The sequence below is a fragment of the Triturus cristatus genome, chromosome 11 (genome assembly GCF_964204655.1).
Source record: "Triturus cristatus chromosome 11, aTriCri1.1, whole genome shotgun sequence".
NCBI lineage: Eukaryota > Metazoa > Chordata > Amphibia > Caudata > Salamandridae > Triturus > Triturus cristatus.
Genome location: NC_140594.1, coordinates 1,119,658,112 through 1,119,663,986, shown reverse-complemented (window position 1 = coordinate 1,119,663,986; position 5,875 = coordinate 1,119,658,112). Strand labels below are relative to the sequence as shown.

Here is a 5,875-nt window from a genome sequence, read left to right as displayed (position 1 = left end):
CACCTTCCAACACATAACCAATCCTCCCCTGCACACAGACACCCTTTCACTCTGGTGCACTTAGCGCCATCGCGGGGGGAAACGCAAGGCTGCACCACATTCTCGTAAATATGGTGCAGCCTTGCGTTTCAGAAGTGGCGGAGTGTTTTGTTAAGTTAAGGAGGCTAACGACATGCTCCGCCACTTCCTAGTGCATATGCCCCCTAGTCTCAACTGCGAGTCGAAACTTTTCATCCAGTTTACTGTTTGGAGTTTTACAGTGCTACGCAGATATCCTAATACATGTATTAAACCTGTATATTGGGATTCTTTGTTGATGTTACTTTTTTTAGTTTGTCAATAAACCTACTCTTTTACACGTACCAACAGGATACGACTATTTACTGATAAGAACAGATACGACACTTGATCCTAGCCAAACGGCTGAGAAGCGATGGATACGGCTATTTACAATCTTACCAATCCCTCACTTGTTAGAAGGCCCTCAGGCAGCTACTGGGCATGCTTATGTATGAGCATACACTGTCTTTTGGCTTACATGTTTTATTACAGGCGCTCCAGTGAAAAGGTCATACGAGGTTATCATTGTATTTCCACGCTAATGAAGGTTGGACCGCAATCGTTTTAAAAAGATATAAATGATGAATAACAGAAACATTCCCCTCTTACAAAAGCCTTTAGGGAAATCTTTCAGAAGTGTGAAAAACGTTTTTACATAATGAACTACCAATTTAAAATAGATACATATTTGGGGAGGGGCGAGCAGACACGTTTTCCAAACGGACCACCAGTGAAGACTTTTCTGATAATATAACATTTACGATGTTAACAAAAAAAAAATGTAACTGCGTCATAGTTTACATTATGAGTTAACAGGATACGGAACAAAACAAATCATTTGCAATGCAATAGGTCTCCAAGTTACGCAAGACCTATTGCATTGCAAATGGTTGGCAATTTGACATCACGGACAATGGGAGGGAGGGTGGGAGGGTGAGAAGGCACAGACAACGGGAGGGCGGGCGGGCGAGTGGGTGGAGAGGGGTGGGGGAGGAGAGGAGAAGGCACAGACAAAACTGTGTGAATGGAAAAACATAATAAAGGAAATAGTACACGCCCCGTGTAACAATCAAGTAAAGGGGCCAGTAGCCATGGGAGGATACAAATGACTACATGGCTGCACTAAGGAGGGACAAACAAGCCTCCTAATGAATCAGAAGCCAGCATTTACAAAGGACAAGCACACAAGCCAATGAAAAATAAGGGTGGGGGGAGTGGGCGAAGCTTCTCTCCCTACTGAACTACCACAGATCTTTGCAGAGCAGTGCTTGAGCGCTGGCTCACGCTCGACATAAAAAGGGAGAAAGGGCTTCAATATGGAAGCATGGAAAAGGAGCTAGGACTTGACCCTCATTACCAAGCAGGGAAAGGGAGAGAGGACTACTGCCAGTTTTCAGGAAGGCCAGCATGTAAAGAGAGCCTAGGACTTTCTAGACAATTGCAACATTGAAAAGTAAAAAATTACTCAGAAGGATCATGAAAGAGTGTTCCAGGCATTGTAATGGATAGTGCTTTTGCAACACCCCTTCAGGGAACATATCCCCCTCCCCCAACATTCCTTAACAACTGTATTGGCTGAAAGACACCAGAAGCACAACAAAATTGTATACCAACATTTATTTGGAAAAAGGACTTGCTCTGTTCACCAAGAGTCTTCCAGCTTATCTCCAGCAACCTTATTTATAGTACAAACTCCAAACCTTCTAACCTTTTAGCAACATCAAAAGACCTAGCTACTACTACTAATGCAACCGGGTCAGGACGTTGGAAATGCAGAGGTGAGGAGTTGGCCTAACGGCTAGGGCGGTCGACCTCGAATCTGGAGAAATGGGTTCGAGTCTCGACAATGAGGCTGAACATCCTGTGATTCTGGGCAAATCACTTAATCTACCCGTGCCTAACAAAAAATAATGTGTCCTCATGTAACACAACTGGTCCCATGTAAAGACCTCTGATCCCCAAAACTGGTTCAAGTTTGCGCTATATAAAACTCCGTAAAATATGAATGTAGACTGTTCGAAGATTAGAGACCACAGGGCATATGTACAAGCCCCTATCGCCACAACAACATCACTTTTTGTGACGTTCTGGTGGCGATAGGGTGTGCGCTACCTTGTACCTAAGGCACCCTTTCACGCTATGATTAGCGTGAAAGGGGCGTGCAGTGGGTGTTGTGGTGGGCGATCCACTGCGAGACCCATTGTATTTGACGCTGCCCCCTATGTACAAGGTTGGTGTACATAGGAGGCAGCGCCAAAATTAAGACCAGGAAAAGCCTGATCTTAAGTTGGCGAAATGAGGTGAAATGCATTATTTTTGCTTTTTCCATGTGTCCCTTCCTGTACATAAACAGACCTTTTAAAAAATGCTGGGCAAATCACTTAATCTACCCGTGCCTAACAAAAAATAATGTGTCCTCAAGTAACACAACTGGTCCCATGTAAAGCGCTCTGATCCCCGATACTGGTTCAAGTTCGCGCTATATAAAACTCCGTAAAAAAAAACGAGGACTCCCCAGACACTATCTACCAAACGGATAACAAACCCTTGGCTTGCTCAAATGACGCTTTCCCAGACCCTCTTTGTCTCAGGACACTGACCCCTAACCTTGCACTTATCTATAATATACAGAAATACACAGTACTCCACCCCATTTCTGTAAGAGCTAGAATAAATGGATCAGTCACAATTACATTTTCCTACCGTATACCCCTTGACGCCACACTTGAGAGATATGGCCCAACTCCGGAATCATAAAGTATCCAAGCAATCTCTCAAATAATGCAATGAAACTGTTCAACCACAACCTACTCAAACAACTTCTGGAGAAACTAATAGCTGATACCTACTCCAACGCAAGCAATGGCAACATGAAAACTGACTACATTTTCTTCTCAAAACACCCTGCAAAATGGAGAAACATCTTCCTTCTCCACCTACAAGTTACAAAAACAATCAAAATCCCCTATGGAACTAGGATCACCACTTCAGCCCTCCCCCAAAGCTTTAGTGGGGAGATCTTCACATCTATCTGCAGGATAGGGGACATATTAATCCAAGCGACAGACCATCAGCTCACCATCTTTGACCAACACTTCTCAAAACCTTTTGCCTTATTGTATTACGATGGTCCTGCACCCCACCCCACTCCCTTCTCCCCTGGACTTTTAACCAAGAACCTATTCACCTCCAGAACTTAACTGCAACACATTGCACCATTGCCTTCCCCAAGACATACACTTTAGTCAGGAAAGCGCCAATCCTACCACCACAACATTGGCATTACCCAAACTCAGCCCCTTGACGTACACTTTGGCCACAATAGTGCCAGCCCTAACGCAAGATCATCCACCACTGTGCCCTCCATGAACACACCCTTGACTCCCAGTGGAGAACACATCCATCCCAAACAAACCCTCCTCATTTCCAACCTCAATTACCCCATCCTGTCCTCTGTTGAAGATCACTCGCCTTCTATAGACACAAGACCTACCACATGTCCTTCCGCATATGGGACAGGAATCCTCCCCGACATACTTACCCTAAAAATTGATTCTCTAGCTAAAACCATCTCTCATGTAAGAAATAAACTCATGACACAGGCCAAATTAGCATGCAGTCCCTCTCTATGAACAGAGAAATGTGAGCATGCTGTCTCTGACTTGCTCAAGAATTGATTTTATATCTTTGATATGAGTTAACCCAGCACTGGTTCAGACAGCTGTGTTCTTTTCATATTTTGTCATGGAACACGTGTCTGTGCCTGTCTGGACATTAACTTATTCTCTGAATTTTTGGCTCTCAAGTAACAGCAGCCTTAATCATCATACTATATAATTGTGCCAGATCTTCAAATGTATCCAGCAGCACGGTGACACACGTTTTTTTAACAGCGACAAATTAAGTCTATTTTTCTGTCTGGTCAACATGTATTGGCAATAAGGTGGCTGAAAAGAACACAGCATAGCTGCCAAGTTTTTAGATTGTTTATGTGTGACATTTATATAGTTTCAGTCCGCTTATGTGTGACATTCCAGTGCCTCATGTGTGACTGTCGAGTAAAACTTTACAGTGAAACGAACTAAACAGTTATGTCCATGAGATTTGATACATTTAATAAATTAGCCCACTTCTTTAATAGACTTAAAACAGTTATAGGGCTCCATTGGTGCTTATTCAATGTCACTAACTTAATTCCTTTTTCTAACATGTTTGCCTTGGAAACATTTGGTTATTGTAAGGTAAAGCTGTGGCTGTAATATAAGGTAGGACCATAAGGAGCTGTTTTTCCATGTAACTTCCAGAAATAGCACCTTCCTCATCCTCATCATGTGTGCTCTCTTGAGTTATTACTGGCTTTTTACCCAACATTTTTAGAAAACATTACATTGCATTCTGGGAGTTATAGTTCAACACTTTGGGCCCAATTATGATGTCAGACGAATTGCCACCCACAGACCGTCGTTGGCGGTCCATCCAACATCTGGGGCCGCAGTACAACCGCCACATTACGATGCGATTGGTTGGACCACATTGGTCAGAGAAACCAACTGCCACCTCCGACAGGCTCAAGGAGCCAGTTAGGATGGCGGTTGGAATGCAATCCCAACAATGGGGCTGGTGCCTGCGGATAAACTGCCGTAGGGATTACAATGTCTCTTTACGACAGCCTTTCCATGTTGGACAGATGGACATGGAAAAGGCTGTTGGAAAGGAAAGTTAGGGGCCCATAGCAGGGCTCCTGTCCCCCCATGGGCCTCCACTATAGGGCCAGAGGGGTCCATGTGGTACCCCCCAAACATTCATGCACCGTGTGCCAGGCACCACATGGTGCCTGGCACACGGTGCATGGATGTTTAAAAACATCCCATTTTCCATTGCGGCTTGTGCTGTGGCCCATTTCTGGCTGCAGCAAAAGCTTCAATGGAAAAAGGGATGTTTCCGACTGCCGCATGGAAGGTTGCATCCTAATCTGTTACGTGGAACCGCCGACTACTAGTCAGGTTGTTTTCGTCCCACTAGTCCTTAATGTTGGCTGGTAAGGTTAATAGACTAAGAACGACGGTTAGGAAGACAGGATGAACTACGGTAGCACCTTGTAGCCTTTGAGTGATAACCAGCTGTGATGTAAGGCTGTATAATGGTCAATAATTAACATCAGTTTTTGCTGCTATTCAAATTTAGAAGGTCACCAAGGTTTGCATATAATTCAACTTTAAGTGATACCAAAGGGTTTAGGGGGTTAGTGGAAGAAAACACAGATGATGGGCCCTGAAGATAAATGCGCTTTTTTTGCACTACACATATTATGAGAGATTGATTCAAAATCTTTAAACTTAAAAAAAAAAAGATTTGGTATTAACTAATTGGGTTCATTTTGAAGAAGTCCATCTTGGAAGAGGTGGAGGAAAGAGGAATATACGAGCGGAAAACATAATTAGACACATGAGAGGATGGAGGGGGTGTTTGTTAGGGGGCCATGAGTAAGTAGTGCTAGATCAGATCCTAATGTTGGCCCAGTTCCACCATATGTCTTGCTATTCTCTATCAGTGGTGGACAGAGGTGGAGTAGACTGATGTGAGATGACCGAGGGGTACTCTGCTTTATGCTCTTTGAATTGTATTAACATGGTGTCCCAGGCTTCTACTATGAAATGTTTTCTTATTCTCCGGGCCTCCTCACAATTCAGCGCAGTACTTTTTGCTTGACCCCAATGGAGCAAAGCTCGACACCATTGTAGAAAGGTTGGTGGCTTTTGTGCACGCCAACGCATAGTTAGTATGCGCTTGTCTAAAAGAAGAGCAAAATTAGCAA

At 43.8% G+C, this 5,875-nt stretch overlaps 1 pseudogene; it reads right to left on the bottom strand.

Moving 5' to 3' along the window:
* Positions 1-327: 327 nt before the first annotated feature.
* Positions 328-435, bottom strand: LOC146786148 (U2 spliceosomal RNA; annotated as a pseudogene).
* Between the last annotated feature and the right edge of the window lie 5,440 nt (positions 436-5,875).